The sequence below is a fragment of the Acomys russatus genome, chromosome 13 (assembly GCF_903995435.1).
Source record: "Acomys russatus chromosome 13, mAcoRus1.1, whole genome shotgun sequence".
Lineage (NCBI taxonomy): Eukaryota > Metazoa > Chordata > Mammalia > Rodentia > Muridae > Acomys > Acomys russatus.
In genome coordinates this window covers 44,532,311-44,551,350 of record NC_067149.1, presented here as the reverse complement: position 1 = coordinate 44,551,350, position 19,040 = coordinate 44,532,311, and the positions used below count along the sequence as shown (strand labels likewise).

The window sequence follows — 19,040 nt, the reverse complement described above, 5'->3', positions numbered from 1 at the left end:
AGATGCTGTTCTTTGTGTGGCATGAATGAAGATTTGCAGATGTCTTTCTTCTGCTCATACAAAGAGCAGAGAGCTAGCCTGAATTGTTCTGTGCATCCTGCACATCTCATTCATTTATAATTTTAGGATTGTATAATGCCTGTGAAAAATTATATGTTTTCACAACTAGAGAACTGGACACTGACACTGGATCAGACCTGACAGGGTTCATTCCTCCCAGCACGCCAGATGCTGACATCCTGCATCCTTCATGGATCCCATTTTGTGTTGATTAACTGCTCTTGGGCATGGGGCCTGCCCTGAGTGTGGCTGAGGTACTGAGTGACACTTTATTGGAGAAAACTAATTTCCTCCTTCCTGGCAAAAACATGGAGCTCTTTGGGAATGTTTGAGTCATCCATGCTTAGGGGCCATGCTAATCTTCTCTGTAGTGGTCTAGGTTTAGTGTATGTGCTGCCAAAGCAAGCACGACAGTGATTTGAACTACTTGGACATACAGTTGAGACTTTTGGGTTTAATAGTTCGATTATTATTTCAGACCCTGAAGTTGGCATATCTCGTTTGTTCCTGAGAAAGATTGAGGTGTGGTTGTCCAAGTTCCTTGCATACGCAAACATCCCACTTTGTGGCATCTAAAAAGCCAGTTATAGCTGAATCCACACATTCTCCATCCAGAACCTACGGCCATGGTGAGTTCCCCAAAGTACACATGTAGGACTGGAATTGTGTGGTCAATGCCCAGTGTGGGAGCCACTCCACATACGCGAAGTCTGGCCTGTCTGGACTCAGGGATTGACATAAAACACCTCAGTCACAACGTTTGTTCCCATGCCATGCTGAAATTATATTTTTGGCATGTCAAGTTGAGTGATGTATATCATAAGCATTACCTTCCTAAAGAGACTTCTTAATGTGGCTACTCGGAACCTACAGTGACAAAGTGAGTCATCCTGGTGCTGGCTGTGCTGTTTCTCCATGTGACAGAAGTGATTGAAAGAGGAGTTTAGATGTTGATCTCTGTTTCATTGTTCAGCTTTTCAAGGTAAGGAATTCAATGAGGACAGAAATACCCAAAGAAATATTCCCCACAAGCCAGACCAGAGCACTATTGATGTAGCAGTCACCTTGGTGCTTTGGCCAGGGTTGTCTTCCAAGCTACATTACAGAGGTTTCCAGAGAAAAAGAAAACATTATTAATTTTATCATAATTATCATTTTATTAAGTGTGAGAGAGAAAGAGGAAGGATGAGGAGGTGGAGGAGGAGGAAGGAGGAGGAGAATGAGAAGAATTTTAATGTATATTAGCAAGATAAAAAGATTCCATATTTTAAAAAATCACAATCTCGAGACATTTCTACATGTATTTTAGGAACACAGAGAGTGTTCAGCAAGGGGACACAAATTTCTGCTCTATCCAGCCCTAAGCCACTGGTCCCTAGCAGCCCTCCCAGCCAACTCTAGGAGCAGGTCCTTAGTCTGAAGGTTGACCTTCCCAGATGACCTCTCCTCCAGAAAGCCAGCAATGACTTCCTAAGAGCTCCACGCTCCAAAAGCTTCCAAAGAACTCCAGCACCATGAAGTCATTTTATATCAATCACTAGCCCGGTGGTTGCTTAGATGAGCCCTTGGGTTTCCCAACTGACCCACAGTGAGAAGGAAGCAAGGCCTTGGAAGGGTCCAGTGCAAGGTTAAAGGAGCAAGACCCTAGAGTCCCATGCAATTTATTCCAAAGCCTCAGTAATGTCTAGAAAGAGATAAAAATGCTCTAGAAGAGGAACAAAGCCTGCCTCTTCTAGAAAGACTGCTGTGATGATTGTGTTCATGTGTAAAGGTTCGGTCTGAAATACTGTGTATTTTTATTAGTAGAACACAAATGGAAATTTCCCCAATCATTTGTACACTATGTGGGTATGCTCTGAGAGTAGGGAACAGATGGAGGAGACCCAGTCAAAGCCCTAACAACGTGAAGCTGTACATAAGCACAGGGGGAAAGTGTGGAACTAGTTGTTCATCTAGAAAGAACACTTCTACCCTTTGTTATCCTATTGGTTGTTTCTCTCATGGTGACCAAACACCTGGCAAGAAGTGACTTACAGGAGAAAAGTTTAGAGGTCATGGTGATATCTGGCCCATGCTGCCATAAGGGCCTTGTCTGGACCCGTGGTCCTACAGCAGCAGGGTCTGTGTTGATGTCTGTGGCTTGTGTTACCATCAGAGGCCAGGAGGATGACTGTGGTTTGTGCTGCAGCCAGGGGCCATGTTGATGTATACTGATGTGAGTGGCCTGTGTTGCTACCGGAGGCTATGGTGATGTCCATGGTCCAGGCTGCCTCTGGGGGCCTTGATAACTACACCTGGAGGCCGTCTTTGTGGTCTGTGCGGTGCCCAAAAACCACATGGACGGCTGGAGAGATGGCTCAGAGGTTAAGAACACTGTCTGTTCTTCCAAAAGTCCTGAGTTCAATTTGCAGCAACGACATGGAGGCTCACAACCATCTATAATGAGATCTGGCGCCCTCTTCTGGTGTGCAGGGACACATGCAATCAGAGTACTGTGCAACTAATAAATAAAAAACAAACAAACAAACAAAAAACACGTGGAAACCCATGATCTGTGCTCCCACTGGCTGTAAAGAGCTAGGAAACTACCTCTGCAGTGATATAGATGATTATAGACTTACGGTTGAGAAAGAAAGACATAGAAGGCTTCTGTGACATTTACCTTCACCCCAACATCACACACACACACACACACACACACACAGGTAACAACCTACACAAGAAGTCATCCAAGAGAACTCTTAAAAAGTATAATTGATGGCATCTGGTAGGGGTGAGGAAGGGGCAAGACTCAGTTTTATTTAAGAGACAGGCCACTGAAAGTTTGACCACATTCCAGCAAGTATATAGATAGCACAAATTGGACATGATGATGATGATGATGATAGTGATGATGATGTCACAGGAATGGGGGTGGGGCATGGAATAATTAGGAAATGAGTGTGATCAGTGTACAATGTGTGAAATTCCCAAAGAATCAATAAAAATATTTCATGGGAAAAATAAGGGAGAAGAGTTTGTTGGGGCTTATCAATTGAAGACGTGTGATCTGTGGTGATGAGGGAGATGTGGTGGGAGGCCTGGGGATGGCAGTGGTGGACAGCCACTGCTTGCTCACATCTCAGCTGACTGAACAAACATGGCTGGGACAGAAAATAGGAGCAATCTGTAAACCACAAGGTCCCCTGGCCGCATCTTTCAAAGGCTCTACAAGGCTCCTGAACAGTGCCACGAGTGACTCAAAAACGTGAGTCTTTTGTAGAAATATCTTATATCCAAATCATATCAGCTAAATACAACCAAGGCCAATTCTGGACAAGAGTGGTAATGATGCTCCTAGAGCATGCTGGGAAGACACAGGGAGGTGTTCCGGTGAAGGTTGTTTGCATCTGATCCGTTCCTAACATGGTGTGGCTCTTAAATCTTGGCCCTTGGGAAATAGTGGCCACAGGTTTCACCATCAGCCCCAGGCCTAACCAGAAAGATTTTCAGATGCCTGCTTGCACATTGGTTATTTAGTTCATAGGAAGGATTTGTGGTTCCAATACTAACTCCATTTTGTAAATAGGAGAAATCAAAGTGCAAGGCCAAGGCAACGTGCCAAATAAGCTCACCCACTTGTCCTCACTTGATTCAGAGCCTACAATTTTCTTAAAAACAAGTTGATTTGTTTTCTGATCATTGAAACAATTCTAGAGGCAGATGGATGAATCTGGCAAGCCATGACTTGGCCACTTATTGGCTTTTTGACTTGGAGCCAAATAATTTATTTCATTACAACCCAAGTTTCATAGTTTTAATTTGAGAGAGAGCAACAGAGGGCATATATAAATATATTATGAAGATTAACGAGAAAGGCATAAAAAGTGCTCAGCAAAGTACTTGGCACATGGCACAGGCAGCAGATAACAAATATGCATATGCATTGGATGTGTGTGTGTGTGTGTGTGTGTGTGTGTGTGTGTGTCCAACACACAAAATGAATAACAAGACAGCATTCTCTGTATAGAATGTTTCCATGCCCCTAGATGCTTCGGGAACAGGACTGTCCTCAGGGAGCTCCTAATCTGGAGGTAAGACAGGAAAAGAGAGAGCACATGTGTATGGATGGCATGAACAGATGCTGAGGCCACAGGGACAGGAAGTTTCTAACATTTGAGGGAGACTGGTAGAGCAAGGGTGACAACCTGGGGGAGGGTCATCAAGGACCAACCTGAGTCCTTCCAGCAGAAATATATAGCACCCTGAAGCTGCACTTCAGCCTGTCACTCTTAGGAAGTGTGAGCTGGCTTCAAGATTTGCAGTGGTAGGAAGAGGAAATAAGACTGTGGGAAAGTGTCAAGCAGTGGGAAGGGAGGTGGTCATCCTGCAGCTGTGGGAGGAACACCAGGGATTTTATTTGGGAGATGGACTGAGCTACATTTGGTTATGAAAACGTCTTTTAGAAGGACAGTTTCCCTGGTCCAGACACAGGACCCTTGCATCCTGATTTAGAGAGCAAATTTGTGCACCCCTCTAAAGCCGGCCAGTGGTGATGACTCAGGGTCTATCTCAGAACCTCCTTTCTAAGGCCAAAACTTTGACACACAGCTTGCTGTGTCTCTTTCCTACAGAGAGCCTTCCCATATTTTCACCTATCCAGCCACTTCCTGTTTTTCAAAACACATTGCCATAGAAATGGGAATGGCCATCCGTGGTGCTGAGACCCAGCTTGACTTCAGGGGGATCATTCTGCAGGTCTAGGGCAGCACAGTGCTGGGGTGGGGTGGAGTGTGTGAGTAGATGGTTGCTTGGGTCCTGTCTAACTAATGACTCCAGGCAACAGTGAGCTAAGAGGGAGGTGGTAGCTTTTGAAGGGAACACCACTTCAGGAAGAAATGACTAGAAGTCCGGCAAGAAGGGCTCTCTCTGGCTTGGATTCTGTATCTCTTTAGCGGCTGTGGCTGTGGTAGTGGTAGAGTACTGATGGTTCCCTCTCAGGAGCAAATACGGTCCTTGATTCCCAGCAGGGTCTGTGTACTCAGTCTATCTTTCAGGTGACGGGACCAGGCTCAGCAAGTTCTATTCTTGCCAAGACGATATCGCTCATGGGTCACAGAAGTACATAGAGGGACACATTCAGTTTCTGCTGTCTCTGAAGTCAGAGAAACATTTGGTATTTCTTCACCCACTTGGTTGTAAAGAAACTGGGACCAATTTTTCCCAGCTTCCAGGCCATATCCGGAGTCGCTTCCCTATCTTTGCTTTCATGATTGTAAAGAAAAAAGAGCGCTTGTGTGGCCCCTCCTGCCCTGCTGACTGTCATCCTACCAATGTCTTCCTTCTTGAGTCAGGTCTTAAGCTGTTCCTACCCAGGCATTTGACAGGAGGAGGTTTCCCCACATCCTCGGCCCCTCAGCTCCTCCTCCTCTCTCCCTCCCATCACCAGCTCCATCTGTCATCTGGAGTTTTCTCACTAGGACTGGCTCCTTCAATCAGCCTTGGTCCCTCTCACCAGCTATGCCTCCTGCACACGCTTTCCTTACTCATGTTGCTGCTGGGGACCACAGAGAAGGACTGCAGGACCCCTGACCTATTCTTTGTACACGGCTCCTTGGACACGTGGCTCTATATGAGGTGTAGGTGAAGATGTTTGTTTCCTTGCGGGCCCACCACCACGTTCCTCAGACCACCACCTCAGAAGGAGGAAAAGGCTTAGCGGACTCAACACTATGGGAGGATGTGGGAAGAGGAAATGCTAGCATCATGTAGTGAGCGAGGATTATTCAGTTGGTGCCAACTTGTTGCTCAAAGTGGGCAACCACCTGTGCTTCTGTGCATTTCTTACCGAACCACACGCCTTGGAAATGAATCGTGCAGCTCTCCCTGCCTCCTTTCTCACAAACACCTCAGCTCTGCCACCTACGTCCCTTTTTGCTTCACAGGCCACACATACATTAGCTATGTTTTTAGCTGTGTCTTCCCAACCATTATATTGGGAGCCAGTCCCCTGGTCTATACACAGTGGCGGACCAAGGCATCAACTCAAGGGAGAAATTATTCCACTAAGTCAGGTGTTCAAATTGAATGTGCTTGGAAGTTTGCCTCTACCCAGTGATATTCTTATAGGTCACTGTGATCTTCTTCAGGTTATGCCCTGTTAGGTCCTGGGTGACAACGCCACTCCATCATGCATGGGGAGTTACTAGCTCCCTCCTCAGGCAGCCAATAATGGCCGCTTAGGGAAAGCACGCTTTTCTAGTCTCTGAAGCTCTCGGGCTGTTACTGTGCCAGGATGTGCAGACACTTTGCTTTTGGTCACTGATTTGAAAAGCCTCCTGGCTCCATCTTTTTAAATGAGGCAGCTGTGGGTGTTGTAATCACCGTGACATGCCTCGATAACTTCCAACTCTCCTCTTGAAAATACTTCTTCAAGTAGAAGTTGAGTTAATCATTTCATCATATAATCACTTAGTAGAGAATGTCACATTTGGGTCCCATCACGGATAATCACCCCCCAGAAAAGGGTTTTTATTCCAGTAAATACTGAGTTCAAGAAAGTTGGTGAACTTGGAATTCCTGGAGTCCCACTGCCTTGGCAGAGTGTGAGTGTAAAGCTCCCTGCTGGGAACAGCAGGCACAAGCTTCCCAGCAGTTTCTCTGTGTCACCCTATGTGACAAAAGTGCTTTCCTTTTAGCACAGGCTTCATTGGGAGATGCCTCATTCAAAGCTGGATGGACCACAGGCTCTCTCGGCTGCAGCAAATGTTGCATCACTCCCTAACATTGTAAAGGCCCTCACATCTCCACCTCCTCCAACTAGTATCTATTGTCTTACCATGCTCCCCTCTGCCCCACAATGTCACCCACTCTTGGAAAGCTTCTTACAGGATGCTGTGTTTCAATTCATGGACACAATGAACATGTCTATTTGCATCAAAGTATGATGTCTGGTACCCAGAGAACAGCCACAGCTCTTCCGACCAGGGTGAAGAAGGTTAAAAATGGCCCCTGCATCCTCTGCCTGACACATCTTCAGCATAAGTATCACCATCTTCAGACATGCACAGCATTCTAAAGATCACAGACTTTCAAATGAATTCCTCTTCTTCTTCTTCTTCTTCTTCTTCTTCTTCTTCTTCTTCTTCTTCTTCTTCTTCTTCTTCTTCTTCTTCTTAAATACCCACATCTCTGGTTAGATAGTAAAAGCCGATACAATTTCCCCACATGGTGCACAGAGGAAAGTTAATGCTGATGCAGCAGGCTAAATAATTTTGTCAGATAGAAAGTTGTTTTCTGATATATGGTTTAAATTGCTTCAGCTACCCCAAGTGGTATAAAAAAAAAGATATTAGTTGGCATGTTAGTCTAGTAAATGCTAGAAATAATTATTTTTGCCATAGTGACATTATACAGACAGGACGTACTCACTCTGTACCCAGCTGAGTAACTAGAATGTTCCCAGTTGTCCTCTGGAACGTCAGTGGCACAAACAGCTCTTCCTGTATGCGAAGGCCAGAAAACGAAACCTAGTGGTTGTGAAAAACCACATAAAAAGTCAACCAGGAGACTTGATAGAAGGCATCCTCAGCAAAGCACTCACGGCACCGTTGTGGGAGAAATAATGAGTGCTTCCCCCTTAAGACGAGAGCATGTCAGGGTGTCTGCACTTGTTTCTATTTCACACTGTAGTGAAGATTCATGGCAGGAGTTAGCGATAAAAATGGGATAAAGGGGAGTCAGATGCAAGGCAGGAGCTAGAACAGTTTCTTTTTGTACATGTCATGAAGTTGGGCATTAAGAACAAGAAGATGTACAGTGGGAGGGGACTGACCAAGGGAAGAAAAACGGAGGTCAGTAGATCTGGAAGGGTATGAGAAGGTTATGATGTCAACACAAATCACAATACGGTGTATTAAATGCATGAAACTGTTAAAGGGATGTTACATTAAAAAAGAGAAAAGCCCTAAGGAGTCCACTAAACACTGTTTTAAAACATTAGAAATTAATTCAGAGAACATATGGATACAAGGTCAACATACAAAAGTCAATTTTGTCACCATACATTAGTGATAAACAATGTGGATGTGCACTTAAACATTTCCCCTTACAATAACATTGAAAAGAAAGCAAAACAAACAAACAAACAAACAAATAAAACAACCCCCCCAAAACAAAACAAAAAATATAAATAAATAAAAAGAAAAAGAATGCAAAAAAAATTAGCAAAAGAAATACACAAGATGTACACTGAAATCTTCAATAACATCGAAATAAAGCAGAGAAGATCTAAATAGCAAAACATGATGATCAGGAATGGAATGCTTTAACATTGTGAGGACAGCAATGTTTCCCAAGTCAATGGATGCTGCCTGTTAACCAGGACTTTAATACTAGCTTATCAATCCTTATCCTACTTCGAAAAAACAGATAAACTAACTCTAAAATTTATATAGCATGCATGGAAACCTAAAAAAGCTGAAACACTCTTGAGAAACAATACACGTTGGAGGATGTATAAAACACTGCAAACTTAGAGTAGTCATGATTGTGTGGTCCTGGCATGAAAATTGAGCTCATATAGAAATCCTCACATTTGTGTGGAATTGATGTTGGAAAACAGAATCAATATTACTCAATATGAAACTCTATAAACTTCTTCAGGATTAGCCCTTAGACCACTGGCTGCCCACATACAAAATAATGATGCTGCACGCCTCTCATTTTGTAGATAAACACATCAAAATGACCAGATTTTAATATAGTTTGACACTGTAACCTTCTCAGGTTAAAAAACGAAGTAACTCATAATGATTTTGGATTTTTACGCGTGATATCAGAAGCATGTGCACAAAGGAAATAGTCAAATTGGACTTTGCAGTCCAAATTAAAAGTGCGTGTAACAAGCTTCCTAATAAAAACAGAGTTATACCAGCTGGGGCACCATCATGCTGTGCCATCGTGTTACCTGTGGGACTGAGGTCCTCTCTCAGAGTTCTTAGTCCTGTTAATAAAAACTTTAAGAATGAACTCAAAAGAAAGCTTGAGAACAGGAGAGCTTGTGGGCTTCAACTGTGAAGGTCAGCAGTAGCCCAGAGAAAGGAGATGAAGAAGAAAGAAAAGAGCTCAGCCAGCACGAAGGTCAGCCACAGGGCAGAGAAGCATTCCCGTGGTGGGGAGGAGGTTTTTTGAGAAAGCGTGAAGCCTGAAATGGCTATAACTCTGTAAATGCCAGCACCAGGGTGGTGTTTCTAGGAAGGGAAAGTACATTGCCTCATTAAAAGATTAATTATTCTCCCATCTTTTTATTATGACATTAGGTGAATCTGCTTTCCTGAAGGGTGGTCCCTTCATTAGCCAGGCAATAGACCAGCCCAGTTATATTAACGTCCATGTTTTTAGTTGCTAGGAATGAGTGTTAAGTCTATCCAGGCCAGAGAGATTCCATTCTCTTGACCAGGAAGAAATTCAGTTTTCTATCTAATGTTCCTCCAACACTACTGCAGCGAAATGACATTATCAAGAAAGTGAAAAGAGAAAGCATATGAGGGAAAATTGGCTGTGAATACCTGATAAGAGCCTAGAATCCAAATGACACAATTAAAATTGGGAAAAAGAACTAAGCAGAAACTTATCCAAAGACACACACAAGTGATCCATGAGCACTGGGGAGGGTCAGCTGATTAGACAAACGCAAATGGACTGCCTGCTCATGTAAGCAGCTGTATAGTACTTCGTAAACAGAAATGTTGGCAAGCATGTGGGAAGTTAGAGCCTCCATGTCCCACTGGTGGGAATGTAAAATGGCACAAACACTCTGGAAAACAGTTTTAACAACTGTTCAAAAAGTTACAGTACATCCACAATAAGGCCCACATAAATATAAAGTCCACACACACACACAAAAAACATGTACATGGATATTTTCAATACAATTGCTCACAACAGCAACAACAAAAGGAAACACCTTAAGTGTGGGCCCGCTGTTGGATAGTTGAAACAAAAATGAGGTAGAGTTATACAACGGACTGTTAACTTGACAATAAAAAAGGAATAAACCCTCTGAACGGACCCTAAAGATATGTGAAAGCAAAATACAGACACAAAAAGTACTGTGTGTGTGTGTGTGTGTGTGTGTGTGTGTGTGTGTGTGTGTGTGTTTATACTCATGCTTGCTTCCCTTGGCATAAAATATACAGAGTAGGCAAATTCATTGAGCATTGAGACCGAAAGCAGGTGACTGGTTGCCAAGGGTAGAAATGGATGGGAGTGAGGATGGGGTTAGATTACAGCAATGTTATTTAAAATAAGATGCTTAGAACTCACAGCAGGACATTTTGGGAACTCTGATTTGGGTGCATGTAAAGCAGTCCTGAGGAACACCCAAACCAGTTCATACATGGCTCTCATAGTGAGTCTCCCTGTCTGCCCCAAGCCTTGCCCTTCCTCTCTCTCAATCTCTTCCAAGATCCTGTTGCAGTTCAGTCTAGACTTACCGTAGACCTCTCATTATGGTTTTGCACTCACGCAGCCTTCCTAGCTTTGTGACTTCTCTGTGGAGATTCTCTAACTCACACAGGGTCTGATTCTGAGCACAGTGTTGTGATCCTCTTGCCCCAAGTTCATATGTTGAGATCTTCAACCCAACCCCATGTGGTAGTATTAGGAGAGGGAGTGTTTAAGGATGAGTTAGGGACTGTCTCAATGCTATGCCTAAAATACTTTAGAGAAACCACATAAGGAGATAAATGTTTATTTCGCCTCATTGCTTCAGAGGATTCAGTCAGTGACCATGGGACACCGAGGACTTGCTCACACCCTGATAGAAAGCAGAGCACTCAGCTGGCTTTCTGGTTTATTCCCTTTAATTCTGGCTGAACCTTTAACTCATGAATTGGGGTTAACCACTTTCAGAGTGGTTTGTCCCACCCCATTTAACCATCTGTAGATATGCCCATACAGATAATACCAGAGAGCGGTCCCTCCCTAGTCTCCTGTGTGATTCAAAATCCGGTCAACTTCACAAGATTAGTCATCACAGGGAGTAATCAGGTCATGAGAGGAGAGCTCTGGTAAGCAGCATTAGTGTCTGTGACAGTTAGCTTTGTCAACCTGACACCACCTAAAATCATGTGCAAAGACAGTCTCAACGAGTGACTGTCTATCTTGGATTGTTTTGAGGGCTTTTCTGTAGAAGATTGTCTTTTCACTGATGTGGAGGAGACCCAGTCCACTCTCGGCAACACCATTCCCTAGGGAGGCGGTCCTGAACTGCGTAAGAGTAGAGAAATCCAACTGAGCAGAAGTGAGTGAGCAAAGGAACACACGTGAGTTCAATTCGCTCTGCTCTTGACTGTAGGTGTGGTGGGACTAGCTCTCTGAAGTTCCTGTATTGACGTTTCCAAATTGATGGACTATAACCTGGAATTGTAAGATGAAATAAACTCCTTTCTCTCCTAAGTTGCCTTTTTTTCCTGCTGGAATATTTTATCACAGCAACAGAAATGAAGCTAGGACAGTACTCATATAAACAAAGCCTGAAGCCTAAGGACTCTTGTTTACTGCATTTTGGGCTTTCTGACATCTAAAGAGACCCAGATAGCACCATTCATGAGGAATAAACCCTTTAACTTGCTAGTAAATCTTCTGGCACTTTCATATGGGGCTTCCCAGTCTCCAAAACTGCAGACAACATAGCACTTGTGTTTAATTGACCTAGTTTAAGGCACCTTGGTAATGCAGCTGTAACAGATGCAAACATTATTAGTCCCATGTGCCCTCATGCCATGGGCTGCACCGTCTAGAAACACAAGTACGTATCTCAGATCCCTCTGATTTCCCAGCTTCTGAATCGTGTTTTATTTTTCTGGGTGACGTCATCCTGAGAAGAGGAACTGGTCAGTAGCCAACATCCTCCCACACCTTCAGCAGACACACAATGCTTTTCAAGCCCTGTAACACTTGACTGTTCCAGATTCCTCTACGTCGAGGTGGCTTTTTGGAGTATCTTATGACTTCCCCAGAGCTACCTAAAGCTGGAATTATTCTGGATCTGTGCCACTGCTTTGGGAGATGAACCAATCTTGTATTTCTCCTAACCCTCTAAATAGTTTTCCTTTGGGGCTGGTGTTAATATTTTGCCACAAAATTTTTAGTTGCATTCTCAGGTACTGGTTGGCCATTTCGACCAGGTGACTAGCTGATCCCAAGATTTCTACAAAATCCTGGGTTAGTAGCTCAGCCCAACTCCGAGAATTCCAAAGATGCCCTAGTCTGCCTTCCCTCTGGGGAGGCTTAGTAGACTTTCACTCTATGGGGTCCTAGAAGGGAATGTCACACCTGTGGCAGGAACCTGGGCTTCTGAACCAAATTGTCCTGAGATCCTAAGATGGGCTTTCCTCCTCTCCCAATGTTACGTGGGGCTGAACCAATGAGCTTCTGCATCCTGAGACTACGCAGATTTTATTATTAAATATTGAGAGATATCTACCATGTTTTCTAGAATGAACATGAGGCTTAATTCTGTGTATTTTCCTTAAAATGTTATAAGAATTGTAAGCAGTTTTCAACAAAGGCCACATTTTTTAATACCAGTTAATGGTGCAGTAAGGCTGAGCTTTCATGTAGGAAGATCATAATTTAAAATACACAGTCTCTTGTACAAGTGGTGACACCCAAGTCCACAGCTAACCTGCGCATGGCGTCAGTTCCAGCACCATCTTCATGCCAGACCATAAGCGAAGCCTTGTTCGCCCTCTGTCTTTGAGCAGTGCTCTGCTTCACCTCATGAACTAGACTCTGAGAATGTCCATGATGCCCATTAACCCTCCAAAGTCTCCTCAGTTAAGAATGATGGAACTAGGAAGGGGCTTGCTGGAGTGCCTGCCTTACTTCACCTAGCTGCACAGTGACTTTGTGCACTCATGACACAACACTTTAAAAGAGTTCTTTTAAGTCAGGAGAATCAGTTCAAATTATTGCAACATTTCAAAAGTTCCATAGTCACCACTTGCCCTGAGACACATTAGTTTTCTTTTTTAAAAAAATAATATGTGAATATGTACATGTGAATTGTTTCACTATACCTATATATGCAAGTGTAAATACAATGTCAGGACACTATTGTGGGTTCGCTTCTTGCAATTTGTTACCAAGAGATTCCATTCTCTTCATGTTAGTTCTCACAGGCAGATCCTGACTTTTGATGTTCCTGTGTGTGTAGAAGTGGGTGTGCAAGTGGGTGTGCAAGTGGGTGTGGGCTATGGCAGAGAGGGGACCAGAAAGAGGAGGTGGGTGTTGAGAAAGGGAGGAGAGAGCAAAGGACAGCGTGACATGAAAGCATAAAGGAAGTGACTGGGGAGGTCATAGGGTACAAGAGGGATGGGGTGAGGGAGAAGAGACCAATAAAAACAAGTTTTATCCGGGAAATGCTGTGATAAACTCCCATGCTTTGTGTGTTAATTAGGGAATTAAAGATTTAAATGAAAGAACCTGAGTCTGTTATGGCTGCATAACAAGTAAGTGATGTGGCCGTCCTGAACCCATAAGCTGGTGGTTCCTCTCTGTTCCTCACCATGTCTGTGTGCATCACATGTCCTTTCTGTGTTCTTCACCATGTCTGTGTGCCATCACATGTCCTTTGTGTGTTCTTCACCATGTTTGTGTGCATCACATGTCCTTTCTGTGTTCTTCACCATGTCTGTGTGCATCGCATGTCCTTTCTCTGTTCTTCACCATGTCTGTGTGCCATCGCATGTCCTTTCTGTGTTCTTCACCATGTCTGTGTGCATCACATGTCCTTTCTGTGTTCTTCACCATATCTGTGTGCCATCGCATGTCCTTTCTGTGTTCTTCACCATGTCTGTGTGCCATCGCATGTCCTCTCTGTTCCTCACCATGTCTGTGTGCCATCGCATGTCCTTTCTGTGTTCTTCACCATGTCTGTGTGCATCACATGTCCTTTCTGTGTTCTTCACCATGTCTGTGTGCCATCACATGTCCTTTCTGTGTTCTTCACCATGTCTGTGTGCCATCGCATGTCCTTTCTCTGTTCCTCACCATGTCTGTGTGCCATCGCATGTCCTTTCTCTGTTCTCCGCCATGTCTGTGTGCCATCGCATGTCCTTTCACTGTTCTTCATCATGTCTGTGTGCATCACATGTCCTTTCTGTGTTCTTCACCATGTCTGTGTGCATCGCATATCCTTTCTGTGTTCTTCACCATGTCTGTGTGCATCACATGTCCTTTCTGTGTTCTTCACCATGTCTGTGTGCGTCGCATGTCCTTTCTGTGTTCTTCACCATGTCTGTGTGCATCGCATGTCCTTTCTCTGTTCTTCACAATGTCTGTGTGCATCACTTGTCCTTTCTGTGTTCTTCACCATGTCTGTGTGCCATCACATGTCCTTTCTGTGTTCTTCACCATGTCTGTGTGCATCACATGTCTTTTTTGTGTTCTTCACCATGTCTGTGTGCATCACATGTCCTTTGTGTGTTCTTCACCATGTCTGTGTGCCATCACATGTCCTTTGTGTGTTCTTCACCATGTCTGTGTGCCATCACAAGTCCTTTCTGTGTTCTTCACCATATCTGTGTGCCATAGCATGTCCTTTCTGTGTTCTTCACCATGTCTGTGTGCCATCGCATGTCCTTTCTCTGTTCTTCACCATGTCTGTGTGCATCACATGTCCTTTCTGTGTTCTTCACCATGTCTGTGTGCCATCGCATGTCCTTTCTCTGTTCTTCATCATGTCTGTGTGCATCGCATGTCCTTTCTCTGTTCTTCATCATGTCTGTGTGCCATCACATGTCCTTTCTGTGTTCGTCACCATGTCTGTGTGCATCACATGTCCTTTGTGTGTTCTTCACCATGTCTGTGTGCCATCACATGTCCTTTCTGTGTTCTTCACCATATCTGTGTGCCATCACATGTCCTTTCTGTGTTCTTCACCATGTCTGTGTGCATCGCATGTCCTTTCTGTGTTCTTCACCATGTCTGTGTGCATCGCATGTCCTTTCTCTGTTCTTCACCATGTCTGTGTGCATCACATGTCCTTTCTCTGTTCTTCACCATGTCTGCGTGCATCACATGTCCTTTCTCTGTTCTCCGCCATGTCTGTGTGCCATCGCATGTCCTTTCTGTGTTCTTCACCATGTCTGTGTGCCATCGCATGTCCTTTCTGTGTTCTTCACCATGTCTGTGTGCCATCGCATGTCCTCTCTGTTCCTCACCATGTCTGTGTGCCATCGCATGTCCTTTCTGTGTTCTTCACCATGTCTGTGTGCCATCACATGTCCTTTCTGTGTTCGTCACCATGTCTGTGTGCATCACATGTCCTTTCTGTGTTCTTCACCATGTCTGTGTGCCATCACATGTCCTTTCTGTGTTGTTCACCATATCTGTGTGCCATCGCATGTCCTTTTTGTGTTCTTCACCATGTCTGTGTGCCATCGCATGTTTTTTCTGTGTTCTTCACCATGTCTGTGTGCCATCGCATGTCCTTTCTCTGTTCTTCACCATGTCTGTGTGCATCGCATGTCCTCTCTGTGTTCTTCACCATGTCTGTGTGCCATCACATGTCCTTTCTGTGTTCTTCACCATGTCTGTGTGCCATCGCATGTCCTTTCTCTGTTCTTCACCATGTCTGTGTGCATCACATGTCCTTTGTGTGTTCTTCACCATGTCTGTGTGCCATCGCATGTCCTTTCTGTGTTCTTCACCATGTCTGTGTGCATCGCATGTCCTTTCTGTGTTCTTCACCATGTCTGTGTGCCATCACATGTCCTTTCTCTGTTCTTCACCATGTCTGTGTGTCATCGCATGTCCTTTCTGTGTTCTTCACCATGTCTGTGTGCCATCGCATGTCCTTTCTCTGTTCTTCACCATGTCTGTGTGTCATCGCATGTCCTTTCTGTGTTCTTCACCATGTCTGTGTGCCATCGCATGTTCTTTCTCTGTTCTTAACCATGTCTGTGTGCCATTGCATGTCCTTTCTCTGTTCTTCACCATGTCTGTGTGCCATCGCATGTCCTTTCTGTGGTCTTCACCATGTCAAACACAAATAATTTCTAAAAATTTGAAATCATTATTTTCCTTTTCTCAGCAACTGTGTTGGTTTGAAAACCCCCCTCCTGGAGCTGTAGAATCCTGGGCTCGTTCCTTTGGGACAGGGATGGAGGAGAAAAAAAATATGTTGTTGTGTGGTGGCAGGCACCTATGACATCAGTATAAGGAGGCTAATTCAAGACTAGCTTGGGCTACATAGAAAAACTCTGTCTCAAAGCAAAAACAGGGAGTTAGGAGGTGGCTAGATGGATGTGCTGACTACTTTATGACAGAGTGACAGAAGTTAATTAGAAAGGAAGGAACCTCAGCTGAGAAAATGCCCCCATCAGATCTGGCTATAAGACATTTTCTTAATTAGTGATTGATAATGAAGGGCTCAGCCCATTGTGGGTGGTGCCGTTCCTGGGCTGATAGACCTGGCTTCTATAAGAAAGCAGGCTGAGCACAGTCGTAAGGAGCAAGCCAGTAAGCAGCACCCCTCCATGGCCTCTGCATCAGCTCCTGCCTCCAGGTTCCTGCCCTGCTTGAATTCCTGTCCTGACTTTCTTCAATGATGAACAGTGATATGAACATGTAAGCCAAATAAAGTCTTTCCTCTCCAGCTTGATTTTGGTCATGGTGTTAACCATCACAGCAACAGTAACCCTAATCAAGACAATGGTTGAACGTGTCGGTTGTGTAAAACTGGCCAGCAAGTCCATTCCAGCTGGAGTGCACAGCACAGCAGCATAAACAACAGAAGGCGTGCCTCAAAACAAGATGGAGGACAAGAACTAACTCTGAAAGAGTTGTTCTGTGGATTCCACACATGGCACATTTGCACATACAAGCACACATTCGCACTCATACTTACACACATGCGCGCGCGCGCACACACACACACACACACACACACACAAACAAACAAACCCTCTCCCCATCATGTTAGACTCTCATTGTTCGTGGGCTTTTAGCAGCATATGTCCCTCCCTTTAACCTACAGAAAAGCGTGTTGAGTCCATTTGGACAGAAACTGTGACCACCTTGTCACCTGCTTCTCTCTGTAAGAGGCACCTCCCCCTGCTACTGCTCACAATTAATCAACCAGTAAAAATAGTAATTATGATTTTCACATTCCCTATAGCATTTGTTCCTGAAATTACTGCACATTTGTCAAGCAATCTGAACCAAAAGAGAATGCCATGACCTCCCTATTCCAGAAACCTGCTCTGCTTATTCTCTGCAAATCCCCACTGAGGGACTGGAGAGGTGGCTCCTGGGCAGTGAGAAGTGGTCACTGCCCTTGCAGCAGACCCCTCCCCTCCAGTGTACTTAGAGGTTTTTAGACTGTTGCAGACCAAAGAGAAAGACAGCAAGTGCAAAGACTCACTTGGCCTCAATGGTTACATCCGTGAAAGGCAAGGGATCCAGAGCAGCCCGAGGCCACTGTACCTGGAGGCAAGTCTAGGCAAGCAGACTACTGGGGGGCAGATTGCAAGGCTCTGAGTATCTGCCACCTCCAGGGTAGCACACTGTTGTAGGACGAGCACAGGCCCTGGAATCAGATCTAGTTTCAACACCCACACTGCCTCGTGTAAGGGCTCCCAGCCTTTCAACCAGGCTGTCCAGGGCACTGAGCAAAATAATAGCTCTGCAGAGTCATGAAATGCCATCGCAGTGCTTCTTGTCGTTGTGTGTGTCTGGATATAAAATCAACCAAGTGCAGCGCTTGAAGCCACTTCGCTTTGGTTATGGGATCTGGTGATGCTTAAGAAACTGGCTAGAGACCAGGCTTGGCAGAGGAAATGTTTGCCAACATCTGCTTCCCGAGTACCTGGGGCTGCCGCCTTCAGTGGGCAGGCCTGCCACTGTGCCCTCACAATCATCTTGCAAGCACATTCCTGGGGCCATAGCTCAGTGCTGGGAAAGCTGACACACAGACCTTAGGACGAACAGCCTGTGTCCACCGACACTTCCATTCACACTCTTGCCCTCTGCTCCTGGAGAAAGAAGTTTCTGGGCTCATTATTAATCAGGATTGATGTTTTTCCCCCTCTTATTGTTTCCTTCCCCCCCCCCCGGGGGGGAAGATGATGATTTATTGAGTACAGTAGCACATACTGGAAGACATCAAGTACCAGAGCTGTTAAGCCAGGACCAATGGGCTCACCAGTCCATTTAGAGAGCTGTCTACACCTAGGCCCAGGAACAGCTGTGTTGACAATCCTGGGATGAATGAGGACAATGTAAAAGAGATTTAAAACGTGTGACTAAGTGACTTAATTCTTCGATGTTTCATTCTCAGAGGAGGACTGCTTAGAAAGTTTGATATATTACTTGAGCTAAATCCAGAAACTTCCAAGGGATGGGCATGGCTTTGGGGGCTTATGTAAGAACAGACAATTCACTCACTTGTTTTCTTTCTTTCTTCCATTCATTCATTCACATTTTACAATTTCATACACAAAACGTAATGCCCTTTGATAATTTTCTATCCACTATCCTCTCTTACTTCCTTCCCCTCCTGTGGAAACTCTTCAACAGACACCCGATGCACACATTTCACACCTAGACATTTTCATACCAGCCGTGCGTGCACAGCACAGAACTTCAGAGAGGCACTGGGTGCCACAAGAATATACTTCTCACGAGAAGGAACAGTTATGACACTATGCGCTCATGGAATATGCCAGATGTTCAGGAGACTAATCCTCTCACTAAGGAGTCAAGCTATCAAGTGTCTTCTCTCACTGGTGAGGGAAACAGAGTCCTGGGCAGGCCAGGTCACCAGTTCAGAGACATTCAAGTTTATCTATACAAAATGAGACTGCCATCCAGAGAAAAGTAGGAAATCCTCCCACACAGAGATATGACCATTCCCCATGCTTCCTATGATCCTTGTTCATAAATGTCTTCATCCATGCAAACAATTCGTACATGCAGAATCTGCGAGACAC

The 19,040-nt window shown here is 44.6% G+C and overlaps 1 non-coding gene across 1 annotated transcript; it reads right to left on the bottom strand.

The window, feature by feature from the left end:
* Positions 1–362: 362 nt before the first annotated feature.
* LOC127197826 (U6 spliceosomal RNA) lies at positions 363–469 on the bottom strand. Its single transcript, XR_007831782.1, has one exon. It is a non-coding gene; the product is annotated as a U6 spliceosomal RNA (small nuclear RNA).
* Positions 470–19,040: the final 18,571 nt, after the last annotated feature.